This window comes from Dama dama, chromosome 19, assembly GCF_033118175.1.
Source record: "Dama dama isolate Ldn47 chromosome 19, ASM3311817v1, whole genome shotgun sequence".
NCBI lineage: Eukaryota > Metazoa > Chordata > Mammalia > Artiodactyla > Cervidae > Dama > Dama dama.
Window position 1 is genome coordinate 81660488 of NC_083699.1, and position 15458 is coordinate 81675945.

Sequence of the window (15458 nt, forward strand, 5' to 3'; positions counted from 1 at the left end):
AAACAGATTCACATAGGAAACAAACCAGTGGTTACATTGTAAATCAACTATACTTCAGTTTAAAAAATAAAATGAAATGTGTGTTATTGTATACAAATAGAATCATATAGCTTTTGGTGCCTTCCTTTGGCCAGGAAATTCTAGGGAAGGGATTCTGCTGTGAGCAACCAACACTCCTTTCTGGGGGAAGACAGCCTCAGTCTTGAAAAGGAGAGCTGAGTGGCACACAACAAAATTATAAAACAAATGGAAGAAAATATCAAATAGTCCAAAAATGAGATTGCAAAGGACTTTGTTGTTGTGATATTTCCCAAATCAGGTAGAAAGAAATGTAGAGCAGCTATAATGACAGTAGGTTTTATCAAGGTGGGGAGTGTAGGTGAAAGGGACAGCAGTAAGAAAAGCCACCAGCATCACTGTGGTCCAGGACGGACCTCTCTTGCCTAAAAGGCTGAACATCTGGAGGACAACATTTCCTTCCAGTGCTCCTTTTCTCAAAGCCCTGACAAATGGCTTGCACATCAGCCTTAGTTTACAGCACTACTTCACATTTGTCTATGGTGGGGAGGGGCTGATTTTGAGTCACCCAGAGGGTCTTGCTTATTTCAAACTCAACATGCTTGTAAGAAAGCATGGTCTCCAGGGGATATTCTCCCACTGGCTCCTAGCTCCCCCAGCAACTTGCCCTTCCCTTGATGACTTCATCCCACCTTTGTGTGCTATTAAAGAAAGTCAAGGCCATAGAAGCTACTGAGCATCCAGCATGTGGGCTTTTTCTGGACATCCCATGTTCTCACTTGCTGTTTTATTCTGAACCCTTTGGAAGGCTGATCAATGGTTAGAGACTATGACACTTTAGGAAGGAAAAAGAAACTTTCTGACTTAATATTATGATAATAGCAGCCATAGTGACTGTACCAGACACTGTGAGAAGCCCTCTCATATATTATCTCACCAAACGTTTTTTTTTTTAACCAGTTTCATTCACTTTTTTTCCTCATATAAAATTATGTGGTAGCTACCGCTGGAGCCTGGGTGCTTGCATGGAGACTGGTGTGGGTCCTTACAAGATGGTCAGTGAACTCCTGATACAGAGACTTGGGGGACACTGTGTCTTTCCAGAGATCAGGAGTGAGATAACTGTAGGTCTTGGAAATGGCATCAAAAGTGGCCTTGGCGGAGTTGCCCAGGGTGGCGGTACAGCCCCTGGCAGAGGTGTAGCAGTCATTGGTGCCAGCCATCATCAGGAGCTTCTTGGGCACAGGGGCCAAGACGATGCCAGTGCCCCTGAGGGCAGGGATGAGGCGCACCAGCACTGAGCCACAGCGGCCAGTCACCTTGCAAGAGATGGTGTGGGGCTTGCTGATCTTGTTTCTCCAGTAGCCTTGTCACATGGGACAATGGAGAGCTTGGCCAGGATGATGGCCCCTGTGACCGGGAGAGCAGTGGCTACCTTCTTAGAGCACCTGACACCCAAACTGACATGTCTGTTGTAATCCCCAGTGGCAACAAATGCCTTGAACCTGGTCCACTGGCCAGCACGGATCTGCTTTTGCATGGGCATAGTCTTCATAACCTCGTCCTTGAGGGATGTCCCCGGGAAAAAGACAATGCCCTCAGATTCCCTGATGGGCAGACAGAAGAGGTAGGTCTCCTCCAGGGACCTGATCTTCATGTCCTTGACCAGAGGGCCCCGCTTGGTACTGGGGAGCCACTCCTTGTCCTTGGCCTTACCTCCAAGAGCGCAATGGTGTTTACCCCAGCCCTGACCCTGGCCGCAACCCTGGCCCTGGACACCACTGCCAAAGTCTCCACGGAAGCCACCACAGCCTCCTATTCCAGGGCCCCCGGGGCCTCCGGGCCCTCCCACAGCACCGGCGTCAGCCTTCACTTGGTGTTTTTACGAAGAAGCCTCACCAAACTTCTTAAGTCTCTATTTTACATATGGAGGAAATGGGGCTTAGAGTGATCAATTGCCCACGATTACACAACTAAAAGCACTTTCCTAAGACACCTGGATGTGAAAGAGGATCTACCTGATTTCAAAGACCTCATTGTTTCTGTCCCCTCAGCTCCTCTCAGGTTCCATTGAGCAAGATGGGCTATGGAGACCAGGGGCGGGAGACTTAGTGTGCAGCTTTTATTACATCAGTGATTCTCAGTCTTGGCTTCACATTAGATTCACCCAGGGAGTGTCTTAAAATCCCATTGGTTCCAGTGAGAAGCTAAGGTTGAGAACAACTTATTAGAGGCACCCCCAAAATATCCTATAATACAGAGTTGGTGTCATCTTAAAAGCTAGTGTTATCTCCTCCTTATGCTTTAACGAGATTTCATCATGGATGATCCAGTGACTATTTTGAGCATTTTATTTACAACTTGATATTCATATTGACCTAACAGAAATGGTAACTAAACATAAACAGAGCATAGCAGCTTTAGTAAGCTTAGGAATTTTAGGTGCTGCCATGCATCCTCATGTGGTGGGAAGTCATCACTCTGAACAGAGGTAGAAAACCTAAATTCAAGTTTCAGTCCTGCCATGTACCACCTGTGTGACTTGATCTTGAAATTCCTCCTTAATCTGAAGGAAGCCAGCTAGATTTTTGAGCAGCAAATGACATGCTGGGATGGGGATGGGGAGAACCTCTTTCTAAAATACCAGAGGCTGGAGACAAAAGATGTTGTTCAAGGGATATGAGGGTACTGATAATGCTTCCTTTACCACCCACCTCTGTGAAATTAAAGTTATGGGAAACAATCTGATGCTGATTGTGGCTCAAGACTTAGAAAAGCCTGTTTTTGTAACAATTCCTTAAACAGAACTACATATATTGTTAGTCTTGCATGCAAGAATGAAGGTGCAAGACCCAAGCCTACCAGGGGAGTGACAGCAAGAACTTGCAAAACTTCAGACACCCTAAAGATCCTATCCATCAGGGAACCGAAAGCCAGGACTCCTTTGCCAAGGACTGCTGATCTGCTTCTGCCCTGTGCCGTCTCCTCATCTCTGACAATAAATCAGGCCTTTAATCTAACTCAGAGTGTGCATGTGGGGTCACCCCAACTCTACTGCCCCCCTGCTCCTAGATTGGCAGAGAAGTACTAGATGTGAGATGTGAACTGGGAGAAAGGTGGTGCAGTGAGAAGAAATAATCACCTCTCACATACATGGAGGCAATTTAAGAGCCAAAACCTCACTGCTACCCAGTTGCTGTGTTCTGGTTCTCCCTGTCAGAAAAAAGAATAGAATTGTGTCCTGCCTATTACCCATTTTAATCATACAGCCCCCTTGCCAAACTTTCCTTCACAAGCATCGGGCAGGCACGTGGTTTCTGCCAGATTTGGCTCCTCCACATTCTGGAGAAACGCCAGTGTGCTTGTGTCCTTTAAGGCGGCTTAGCCATGAGGCCACAGGAGGCAGGGCGAGCAGCAGGGCATTTCACAGGCGACTCTTGCTTCTCCCTGTTGTCTTTGCTTCCACCCTCTGTTTCAGCTCATTTTAGTCTTCTGTAACGTTTTGATCTCAGTTTTTATGTTACAAAGCTTATATTTGTGCCCATCCCATTGTAAACCACCTTGAATCCTTTTTGAAAGCATGAAAGGCATATATCAGAAACAGTTTTGTTATTTTGGACCTCCACGTCTATGGCGGGAGGCTGGCAGGCACCAGTCAGGGGTGTGTCTGAGTGAGGGTCTGAGCTGTGGACACATCTGGAGGCTGACTCACATGGAGGCACCCAAGAAACCTGGTCAGGCGTCTGACAGACTCACCACGCTAAAGGAGCACAGAGGGTGAGCTGGTACCCATAACATCATGTCACTCAGCCTCATCTTCAGGGGAGCATGGCCAGGAAGCTTGTTTACTACAAACGAGTTGTACAGAATAGAAATATCAGGGGTTTGATAGTGATCCTAGCAGCACTTTTGTGAAAGAGCATAAGGTGGAGAGAATAGGGGATCAAGGTTAGAGAGACCAGAGTCTGAACCTCGGACAGGACAGAGACACAAGATCCATAACCAAGAGAAGCCCACGGTATGCGTGTGCTTTCCTTGTCATGCCAACACGTAACCACACCTCCCAAGATCCCTGCACCCCCACCCCGCCAACAGAGCCTGGCAGGCCCAGCTGGGAGAGGGGCTTAAAAGAGCCAAGCAGCCTCCTTGACTGTAGCTATAGTTGTCAGATCTTACTTTAAATGTCATATAACCATTTTTTACACAGATATAAATTTCTAATTTGGCTTTTTCCTTTACACATTTCTTTGGCATATGTGCTAAGCACATGCTTGGGGAAAAAAACTAGTTTAATTCTGATTTTCTCCCTTTAAAACGATCAGCATTTCACACTCTTATGCATAATTCATTAAATAAACCAAAGATTTTTTTTTTTTTTTTTGAGCCATGGGAGGGAGGACAAGTGTGAAGATATACTTTTTGTGGGTCATATCAAGAACTCCATGGTTAGACCTGTTTCGATCCGGGTGACTTTCATGACAGATATTCAGCTGAAATATCTGAATATCCCTGCGTAGCATTTGGAAATGGTTGCAAAGAAGAAAGATGCTACAACATGCTGCTTCAAGGCACTTTGTTTTTTCTTTACCTCCTACAGTAGGAAAGTAGGACTTTGTTTAAGCACACACCTTTCTCTAGGTTTATGTTGTTAGAGAAGCTTCTGTTCTTTTTAATGTCTCTGAGACCGAGATGCATCTTAAGGTCACTGTCAGTCAGATAGTGATCACAGCCCAAGTGGTGAGTGTCAGCTGTAGTTATTTACCTCATCGCCTCTCTATTTGAGGCATATGCTTCATTGGTATTGAGCATCTTTAATTGCTATCTTAAATTCTTCAAAAAGATTTATTGTGGCTCAACCTCCAAAGGTTGTGTTGTGTGCAGAGGGCATAGAAGCAGAGCAGAAATTTGATATTTGTGAAACAAGTGTTCATCATGTAAGAATGGTCTCCATTCCATATACCAGAGCAACGGTCAAGTTCTAAATGGGAGTAAAGGAAAGAAGACCCTCATAAAACAGTTGAAACTGGGTTGTGTTTTGTTGCTGAAATGTTTGCAAAAGGATTGGCAATTATGTACCACATGATATAAGTGAAGGGATGCATGATGAAAGTGTCTAGATAAGTCTAAAGGAGCTCTCTCAGTAGCATAGAATAAAAATTGTAAATGTAGGAAAGCATTGTGTTATGGTGTAATTGGCAGTATGTTTTCTTTCTTACTGGGACATAAAACAATAGTATGTTGTTTCTAATGTTTGATGAAATGTACTTAAAAGAGAAGAGCTTGAATTTCCTTAGGTAAGTATTCTACCTATTGCCTGGTTGTTAGCACAGGGTAAGTTATAAAATTCACTCCCAGAATCTGGCCACAAGCTGATGCAACCTCACATGGTTTGAGTGTGAACAACAAAGATTTCATGGAATCCTAGAATGAGGAATCTGTAAAGGAGTCTTAGGGATTCTATGGTCTTACAGATGGAGCTGCTGGAGCCCAGAATTCAGAAGCCTCTGTTCAGTCACTGGACACTTGTTTAATCAGTGGATCATGAGAATGTGAGGCATAGATGCCTGTTTCCCAGTGCTCCCAGTAGACATTTTGGCTTCGAGGAGGGTGGACAGGAGAGGGGAGAAGTGGAAAGGGATGGGGTTTAAGGTTGGGCAGCTGTTCATTTGTCCCTTAGCTGAGGATTTGTTTTCTGTGGATGCCTTCTCTACAGTTCCCCTCCTCACCTTTCCCTTATCCCTCCACCATGTCCCTCACCCCCCACAACCCTGTCATTTTTTCTTTGCTTTTGTCCACTATTCTCCTTCCTTCTCGCCCATCTTCTAAGCCTTGAAGTTGCGGATTAGTTGAAGTGGGGAAGGGAACAGGACATGTGTGAAGAAAGCAGCACAGACAGGAGGCCTTGAAGAAACACTAAAAATTTAACTGAGGTACTTCCCTGGTGATCCAGTGATTAAGAATTTACCTGCCAATGCAGGGGACATGAGTTCAATCCCTGGCCTGAGAAGATTTCATGTCCTGCATGAGCAACTAAGCCCATGCACCACGACTGTTGAGCCCACTCTCTAGAGCCTGTGCTCTACAACAAGAGAAGCCACTGCATGAGAAGCCCACGCACAGCAATGCAGAGTAGTCCCTGCTCACCACAGCCAAAGAGAGCCCACATGCAGCAGTAAAGACTCAGTACAGCCAAAAATAACTAATTCATTACTGTTTTAAAAAAATTAACTGGGGAAATTCCCTGGCGGTCCAGTGGTTAGGACTCGACTCTTTCACTGCTGAGGGCCTGGGTTCAATTGGGGAACCAAGATCCCACAAGTTGTGCAGTGAGGCCGAAAAAAAAAAAAAGAAAGTTAACTGGAAACTTTTCCATCTCAAATCCTACCCTACTCTAGAGCAGGAGTTGGCAAACTACAGTCTTCTGCCTCTTCTTGTAAATAAAGTTTTATTGAATCACAGCAGCATGCATTCATTTACATCTTGTGTGTGTCTGTTTTGTTGTTTTTTTTTTTTTCCATTTATTTTTATTAGTTGGAGGCTCATTACTTTACAATATTGTAGTGGTTATTGCCATACATTGACATGAATCAGCCATGGATTTACAGCGTGTCTGTTTTTACACAGTGATGGCAAGATTGGGGGTCCACATAGCCCAAAATGTTTACTAGTTGGTGTAGACAAGTTCTTCCCCAAGAGTAGTCTACAGAAGTCTGGTCGTGCAAAAATGTTAAAGAGGTATTTCTGGAAAGAAAAAGCTTCTTGGGTCAAATAATTTTGGAAACTTTGCTTTTTTTTTTTTTTTTTTTAGTTTTATTTATTTATTTTTTTCAGTGGGTTTTGTCATACATTGATATGAATCAGCCATAGATTTACATGTATTCCCCATCCCGATCCCCCCTCCCACCTCCCTCTCCACCCGATTCCTCTGGGTCTTCCCAGTGCACCAGGCCCGAGCACTTGTCTCATGCATCCCACCTGGGCTGGTGATCTGTTTCACCATAGATAATATACATGCTGTTCTTTTGAAATATCCCACCCTCACCTTCTCCCACAGAGTTCAAAAGTCTGTTCTGTACTTCTGTGTCTCTTTTTCTGTTTTGCATATAGGGTTATCGTTACCATCTTTCTAAATTCCATATATATGTGTTAGTATGCTGTAATGTTCTTTATCTTTCTGGCTTACTTCACTCTGTATAATGGGCTCCAGTTTCATCCATCTCATTAGAACTGATTCAAATGAATTCTTTTCAACGGCTGAGTAATATTCCATGGTGGCTGCTATCCAAAAGTCTACAAGCAATAAATGCTGGAGAGGGTGTGGAGAAAAGGGAACCCTCTTACACTGTTGGTGGGAATGCAAACTAGTACAGCCACTATGGAAAGCAGTGTGGAGATATCTTAAAAAACTGGAAATAGAACTGCCATATGACCCAGCAATTCCACTTCTGGGCATACACACCGAGGAAACCAGATCTGAAAGAGACACGTGCACCCCCAATGTTCATCGCAGCACTGTTTATAATAGCCAGGACATGGAAGCAACCTAGATGCCCATCAGCAGATGAATGGATAAGAAACTTTGCTTTTTAATCAGAGGATTTCTTAGAGCCTTTAATAAGCTAACATGCACTGTGAATTTCTGAGAGATAGCTGAAGTATACAGCATTTTCCCAAGTTAATTTGGGAACCCTTTTCTTACAAAGGACCTTATGGGTATAGAGTTCCTCAAAAGACACTGTGGAAGATGGTTCTCTAACAGTATCCAAGATATATTATTAATATTAAGTGAGAAAAGCAAAGTGTATTCATTACACACCCATCAGTGTAAAGTGTGAAGAAGGAAACTGTGGTTAAGTGTTTGCTTATAAATGTTTCAATCATCTCTTGAAAGATCCATAGTGAATTGGTAGTACCACTCACTTTGAGGTGTGTTGAAGCTGGGAGATAGGCTTTTCACTGTACCGATTACCTGAATTTTGACTTTGGGATCATGCCAATGTACTTCATTATCTAAACAGTCTGTCCACCAACATAATTAAATTTTAAAACAAAAATATAAAATGACAAACCACTTTGGAAAACAGTTTGGCAGTTTTTAACAAAGTTAAATATATACTTACTGTATGTCCCAGCAGTTCTTCTCCTAGAGAAATGTAAATATATGTGCATGCGTACACACTCTGTAAATAAAATGATGGGAGAGCAGAGACAGGCTTCCATATAAAGCTGTGTTGGTTATGTACCTGCAGCCTCCTCCATTGTGACACTGCCCCATGGAGCCCCTTCTTCCCAGCTGTCTCATACCACTTCCCTAGGAAGAAATGTGGCATGGGCTTGGCACATTCACCTTGTGGGTAGAAACCACCATGAACCACCCACACCACATGCATGGCCTCTGGACTGGCATCCTTCTGTACGACCCCACTGAAGACTAAGGGCAGAATGTGGACTTTATCCGTTGAAAGGCATGAATCTGGTAAGAGCACAGGAGAAAATGAAGACCACAAATCCAAAGGGTAAAATCACGGAGTTAAGTGTAGAGTCTTTTCCTAATGGAGGAGGATCCCTGCATCCCCACCACCACCAGCCTGTAATCCTCCACTGACTCACAGTGCTCTCAGAAAGGACTGTACTTACAAGCTGACCCTCTTGTCACGGGCTGGCTCAGCAGTTGCTGCTTCTCTCTTGCAGTCTGTTTCAGGACCTGAGCTGCCCAGTTGGCACCACATCCACAACCCACGGAATAATAACCACACCTTTCTGAGGTTGGGCTTTACAAATGCAAATTAAGTTCACTGCTGGCAGACAGCTCAGATTCCATTTGTTCTTGGCTCACTTTAGGTTAAAAAGGTACAGAGACCAAGAAACCTAGCCAGAGCCAGAGGGCATCGTTTGCAGAAAATGCAGCATCTGAAGGAGCCAGGCAGAGCAAGGATGGAGCATTGCTGTAGCTCACCTGACTATTTTTATTTCGAATTTACTAACTGCCTGGACCATTTTCTTTGTGGCCTCTGCAACTACATTTTCTCCATTATTATCCTGTGGATGACATAGTCTCCTCCTCCAATAGAACAGGTCACTGATTCCTCTGCACTCCCTTTGCACAGTACCTTTCAAAATTTGGTGAGATTAGAATCACCTGGAGGTTTTTTAAAACACACACACACACACACACACACACATTGCCTAGCCTGTTCCCTGAGTTCCTGATTCAGTAGGTTTGAAATGGGGATCCAAGAGTGTCTATTTCTAGGAAGTTCCCAGGTGATGCTGATGCTGCTTGTGATCCACACTCAGAGCAGCTCTTCTCACGGTACATATACCTCTATTATGGTATCTGTTATATTCTGCTTTCATTGTTACTTTTATAGGAAGGACTTAGATCAGTACTGTCTCATAGAAATGTGACCTATGTATATAATTTTAAATTTTATAGTAGCTAGTAATACATTAGTAAACATGATACAATTAATTTTAACAATACATTTTATTAATAATCAAATATATCCAAAATGTTATCACTTCAACATGTAATCAATACCAAAATAAATATTAATCAGATATTCTATATTTTTTGTACTAAGTCTTCAAAGTTAGGTATGTATTTTACACCTAGAACACATTTCAGTCTGAACTAACCACCTGTGGAGTGCTCCATGGCCACACGTGGTCAGTGGCTACCACACTGGATGGGACAGCCTGAGGTCATGCTCACTGTGTACCAGAGAGTGTTGTAAACCCTTTAACTCATTTAATATATATTTAACCTTGTATATTAACTCTAGCCCCTCACAGTAACCATAGAGGGTAAACAGTGTTATTAATCTCATTTTACAGGTGAGGAAACTAAGGCCCAGAGGGCTTTAGGTAACTTGCCCAGGGCCCCTGAGCCAGAAATTGGGGGCAAGGGGGCTGGAGCTTGGCATCTGGCTTCAGGGTCAGCCACATTTCCACAAGGCTCTCATGCTCAACCACAACTCCCTGGAGGGTAGGGAGAAATCACTGTCTTTATGGGTTCCCAAGCAAAGACCCTTGAGAGTCCCTTGGACTGCAAGAATATCCAACCAGTCCATCCTAAAGGAGATCAGTCCTGGGTGTTCATTGGAAGGACTGATGTTGAAGCTGAAACTCCAATACTTTGGCCACCTCATGCGAAGAGTTGGCTCATTGGAAAAGACCCTGATGCTGGGAGGGACTGGGGGCAGGAGGAGAAGGGGATGACAGAGGATGAGACTGTTGGATGGCATCACCGACTCAGTGGACATGGGTTTGAGTAAACTCCGGGAGTTGGTGATGGACAGGGAGGCCTGGTGTGCTGTGATTCATGGGGTCGCAAAGAGTTGGACACGACTGAGCGACTGAACTGAACTGAACTGAAGCAAAGACCACAGTTAGCTCAGATAGAACACCCAGTAAATGTGTGCTGAATGACTTAATGAGATGGAGAGGATGGTTTTGTCAGACATTCAACCAACAGGATCAGGTAACCTCAGACCACCACTGTGAGTGGGTGAAAGGGGATATTTTAAAATTAAATTTGAAATTATCTATTCTCAAGCTACTTCCAGGCTAATAGAAAGATGTGAGAAAATACACAAAGACAAGAATAAAGGTCTTACGTACTGTTATGTATAGAGGCATTCACAGTTTCAATGACTGGAACCAGGAAGGGTTACACTGAGAGAGGCTACCCAGAGTTGGTGAATCTAAAGCGATGTTAGGTGAAATGGAAAGAATGTGGTGCAGTAAGACACAGGAAAGGAATGATAAGAAGGAAGAATCCTCATCAGCACTGACTGGGTGCTGTTTACTGCAGACCTCAATCCCGGGAAGTAGATCGTGGGCTACAGATTTGCATACAACACTTCCAGGAGAGAAAGGGTATGGGAAGAAGCTGAGCTGTGAGGCCTCAGAAAGACCCTATGGAGACCTCGTGGGCTGGGGTGGTCCTCCCAAATTGAGGTAGGAGACCAGTCCTTGTAACCCCACATGAACCAGCCGCTGGATGCAGATTTCACAGAAAGGAGATGTCACCTTAATCTGAGAGCAGTTCCTGAAGAGAAACTTGGCTGTATATCTTCAGCTGCCAACACTTCTAGCAGTAATAGCATGAAGACCTCCTTGCCGGGAGGCAGAAGGAGGAATCTGTAGTGCACCACAGTGTTCACTACACTGATTCAGTGAAAAATCCAAAGAACCAACAAGAGAGCATCATGGGTGAATGGAAATCACAGAATAGAATCCCAACGTAGCCAGTTTTTGTGGGAAATTCATGCAAGGCCATGCAATTAGTGAGTGAATTTACACCTAGTTCTCTCTTGTTCCTGACTTCCCTGGTAACTCAGATGGTAACTCTGTCTGCAATGCAGGAGACCTGGGGTCAGTTCCTGGGTCAGGAAGATCCCCTGGAGAAGGAAATGGCAACCCACTCCAGTATTCTTGCCTGGAAAATCCCATGGACAGAGGAACCTAGTAGGCTACAATCCATGGGGTTGCAAAGAGTCGGACACGACTGAATGACTTCACTTTCTTTCTGGTTCCAGTATCTATGTTCTCTCTATACCTCTCCAGGAAAGAGGAAAGAGAGATGAAAAACAGAAGTTGAACACCCTTTATTACAAAGTGTGCTTTTCCTTGATATGTAGTATTTAAACACTGTGTTCTAGATTCTACAAGAAATCTGGACCACATTTGGAGGCCACATTTACCTGTGTGCCTTGGGTACCTTAAATGTTGACTGCCATGTCTGGAGTGTGGGAAGAACAGCTAATGACATTTCAGTGACAAGAAAACATCTCAGGACTTCCTTGGTGGTCCATTGGTTAAGAATCCACCTAGTCAGTTCAATCCCTGCCTATGAATTGAACCTGAGTTCCTAGTCAAGGAGCTAAGATCCTACATGCCACAGAGCAACAAAGCCCGAGAGCTGCAACTACTGATCCCAGGCACAACTAGAGAGTTCATACGCTGTAATGAAAGATCCCGCATGATGCAATGAAGATCTTGGGTTCTGCAACTAAGACCTGATGCAGCCAAATAAATAAATATTTCTTAAAAAGAAAGAAAAGAAACTGTCTCCCATTCTCCCTGCCTAGGAGAGAGATGCAGCTACCTTTCTACTTCTAAGCAGGGTGCCTACAAAAATGGCAGCCCTAGACTTGCCCTGGGGATCAGAGCCTTTCAGAGATGTGCCTCAGTTTTGATCCTGATCTTATATTCTTGGGTTCAGGTCAGAGGCAGAGTTTGGAGTGTGCCTGGAGTAGAGCTGTACCAAGTGGAACAGCCTTTGAGAGTCTGATTCTGCGTAGTCACCCACTTATCTTCTCTAAGACCTGGTGAAGTTAGGAGTCCTTTGCCAGATGGTGAGCTCGCTGGGAGTAATCAAGTGTTATCACTAAAGGGCTTTTGCAGCTGACAATGTCCACTGAAAATAGAAAAGAAGAAGGAAGGTAGGGAAAAACAGAAATATATGTGCATATCATGGGTCCCCCTTGAATTCTGTGACCCTGAGTAAATCCTTTAATCTCTGTGAACCTCAGTTTTAGGAAATGATACCTACCTCACAAAAGGTTTTATGAGTATGTATCAGTTTGCAGGAGTGAAGTACAAATATAATAATGCTTAATAAATATGTGTCTTACATTAGAGTGAACATACCTAATACATGTATGTCCATACATACATATGCATAATAGTGGACATTAGCACACTATAAAGCGTTTCCTACCCATAAATAAACTAACCTTTTCAGAAACTGTAAGAATTTTCTCTGCCAAGATGCATTTTATTAGTCATGATGGGGAATGAGGTAATGGCAACCACCTCCATGGCTGAGATCAGGATGCCAGTTTATCCAAGAAGCAAAAGCCACACTCAGCCCTCAGTAGATTTTTGTTGAACATGTGAATGAAGAAATGGGTAGATGGTGGAATGATAGTAAGAGGCTGTGGATTTTCCTCCAGGAAACCTTCCTGGGTTCCTCCAGCTTTTGTGGGTTCCCTGCGTGCCACAGCACGTAAAATGTGCTCCATCCAAAATAGTCCTGCCTTACAGCCTACCTTCTGTTGTTCCCTGTTTGTTCTGTATTCTCATCAGAACACTCGGCTCAATGTAGACCAGATGTTTTTATTATTTTTTCCTCCAAAAAACTACATCCAAGTCCATGTTGAATTATTTAGTTACCTATATCCACAGACCTTTATTCCAAAAGAGAATAATAAAGAGGTGAAGGGTGAGTACCCTTATCATTATGTAGAACATGGGTTGAGACTTGTTCTTTCTTATCTCAGAGGGTTTTGCGAAGATTGAGTAAGATGACATAAAAATTTCTTAGTAGAGTTAGTGCCTGGCACATAGTAGGTGCTCAATAAATGGAGATGGAGAGAAGGAGGGATGAGGTAGGAGGGAAGCTTTCATCACCAAGCACACACAGCCTGGAGAGCTGACTTTCAGAATTCAATTGTGAAATCTAACTCATGCCCAAAGCCTGATTATACCTTGGAGTGTGGGTATCCTGCCTTGAAATGGCAAATTAGACAGTTTCACAAGGATGCACAGCTGTGTTGCCTGAGCCTTTTTGTTCCAGGCAAACTGAAACAGGCGGTGAACCTTTGGCAATCAAAGAGAGTAGTGCCAACCAGCCTGCAGCCTGCCCGACAGGAGCCGGGCTGGAATGCCAAGCAGCCTCAAGCCCAGGAGCCATGCGGCCAGTGCCACCGAGGGCAGACACCAATCTTGACGTCAGTCAGTTCCCTGGCACCCCGCCTGCCCACCCCTCCCCCAGGCACCTTCCCACTGGCCCTGCTATATCCCTGCCAGCCTTCTCCCTACCGCTCTTCCCTTCTCTCCTTGGCAAACTCTTTTCAGAGGAGGAGCAGGTGCTGAGAGATGACACTAGACTGTCAGCAAGCCCTAGAAGATGTCAGGTCAAAAGCACCAATGCCATTTTTAGGTAAGTGACTCCCAGATGTGATCAGGCCAGGACTCTTTTTCTTCTCCTCCTGGCTTTGGAGAGTTCTGAGCTGGGGCTGGGCTTCCCAGGTGCCACTAATGGTAAAGAACCCTCCTGAGCTGCAGGACACACAGGAGACACGGGTTCAATCCCTGGGTCAGAAAGATCCCCTGGAGGAGGAAATGGCAACCCACTCCAGTATGCTTGCTTGGAGAATCACATGGACAGAGGGAGCCTGGCAGGCTACAGTCCATAGGGTTGCAAAGAGTCAGACACAACTGAAGTGACTTGGCACAGACACATGAGCTGAGGGTAGACAGATGCCTCTGTGCTCAAGCAGGTACCTCAGCCTCTTCAGGCAGGTTCCGGAACTCCCCAGGGCTCCTCTGGAGTCGAGAGATCATGTTATAGTTGCTGAGGTGCTCACTGGACCAGACCTCAGGCTGTGGGGCTGCAGATTCTTGGGGAGTCATTTTATTGGGTTTGTAGGAGCCACAGGTTCAGAGCACCATGGCTTCTAGGACACATTGAGCCCCCCACGGGCTGCCTTGCCAGCACCACCAAACACAAATCCTCCTTTTTGTCCTCCTTCCTTCCTGCTCTCATCCAACCCTCCCAAGAGGAGGCACCTTGAGTCAGCAAGCCAAAGCTGGCACTTGTCTGTAAATCCCCAAGTCCTGGCAAACACTCTCATATCACCAGTTCAGTTCAGTCATTCAGTTGTGTACGACTCTTTGTCACCCCATGGACTGCAGCACGCCAGGCTTCCCTGTCCATCACCAACTCCCAGAACTTACTCAAACTCATGTCCATCAAGTCAGTGATGCCATCCAACCATCTCATCCTCTGATGTCCTCTTCTCCTCTACCTTCAATCTTGCCCAGCATCAGCGTCTTTTCCAATGAATCAGTTCTTCGCATCAGGTGGCCAAAGGATTAGAATTTCAGCTTCAGCATCAGTCCTTCCAATGAATATTCAGGACTGATTTCCTTTAGGATTGACTGGTTTGATCTCCTTGCAGTCCAAGGAACTCTTAAGAGTCTTCTCTAACACCACAGTTCGAAAGCTTCAATTCTTCAGCACTCAGCTTTCTTTTTTTTTTTTTTTTTTTTTAATATATTGTGGTGGTTTTCGCCATACATTGACATGAATCAGCCACAGGTGTACATGTGTACCCCATCCCAAACCCCGCTCCCACCTCCCTCCCCATCCCATCCCTTTGGGTTGTCCCAGTGCACTCACTTTGAGTGCCCTGTTTCATGCATCGAACTTGGACTGGTGATCTATTTCACATATGGTAATATACATGTTTCAATGCTATTCTCTCAAATCATCCCACCCTCACCTTCTCCCACAGAGTCCAAAAGTCTGTTCTTTATATCTGTGTCTCTTTTGCTGCCTCACTTATAGGGTCATCATTCTAAGCTTTCTTTATAGTCCAACTCTCACATCCATACATGACTACTGGAAAAATCATAGCTTTGACTAG

At 44.6% G+C, this 15458-nt stretch overlaps 1 protein-coding gene and 1 pseudogene across 3 annotated transcripts in view; one reads left to right on the forward strand and one right to left on the reverse strand.

Moving 5' to 3' along the window:
• TMEM108 (transmembrane protein 108) overlaps positions 1 to 15458 on the forward strand; it is a 417094-nt gene that overhangs the window by 367491 nt on the left and 34145 nt on the right. The gene's annotated exons all lie outside the window — the stretch shown is intronic.
• Positions 1008 to 14442, reverse strand: LOC133073830 (small ribosomal subunit protein uS5-like; annotated as a pseudogene).